The 620-nt window shown below is 35.6% G+C and overlaps 1 protein-coding gene across 1 annotated transcript in view; it reads left to right on the top strand.

The window, feature by feature from the left end:
- The window catches only part of LOC101997257 (aldehyde dehydrogenase, cytosolic 1-like), a 24,708-nt gene that overhangs the window by 17,017 nt on the left and 7,071 nt on the right, over positions 1 to 620 (top strand). The gene's annotated exons all lie outside the window — the stretch shown is intronic.

Raw genomic sequence — 620 nt, 5'->3', positions numbered from 1 at the left:
AACTCACAGAGATCCGCCTGCCTCTGCCTCCCGAGTGCTGGGATTAAAGGCGTGTGCCACCATCGCCCGGCCTCATCTGTGTTCTTTTAATCGAAGATGTAGTCATGGGCATGAATGCTCTTGCCTCATAGCTAGCTAGTCTCTCACACTTGCCTGGTTTGTCTTGAAAACTCTTATTCTGTGTTAGCCACAAAAAGATGTAGGCTAAAAACAATTTTCTTTTTTCTGTGAAAATTCAAATTCACTTCTTATTAGCTGTCTGGATATACACACCTAGAATTAAACAATTACCTTATTTTTCTGGTGAAATAAAAAGCCAGTCAATAAAAGAAACAAAATGCAATGGTTGCCTCAAAGAGAGAAAATAGACCATCTTAGCTTTTTGTGCTCTAAATATATATAATGAAGAATCAATAATAATCAAAACAGGATGCAAAAGTCAAAACAAAAATAATCATAGATAATACACTTTACAGGACAAAATCCACAGGCAAAATAAAATAAAACAAAAGCAATATATTTTTCTTCAAAGAAGCAACTAGAATTAAAGAAAAAATGAGAATGGTGGGGTTTCAGCTAAGTGTGGTAGGAACAAAGAGCTTAGAGCCAGTTTCCTTTTT

The sequence above is a fragment of the Microtus ochrogaster genome, chromosome 8 (assembly GCF_000317375.1).
Source record: "Microtus ochrogaster isolate Prairie Vole_2 chromosome 8, MicOch1.0, whole genome shotgun sequence".
In the NCBI taxonomy this organism is placed as follows: domain Eukaryota; kingdom Metazoa; phylum Chordata; class Mammalia; order Rodentia; family Cricetidae; genus Microtus; species Microtus ochrogaster.
This window is presented reverse-complemented; position numbering and strand designations above follow the sequence as displayed.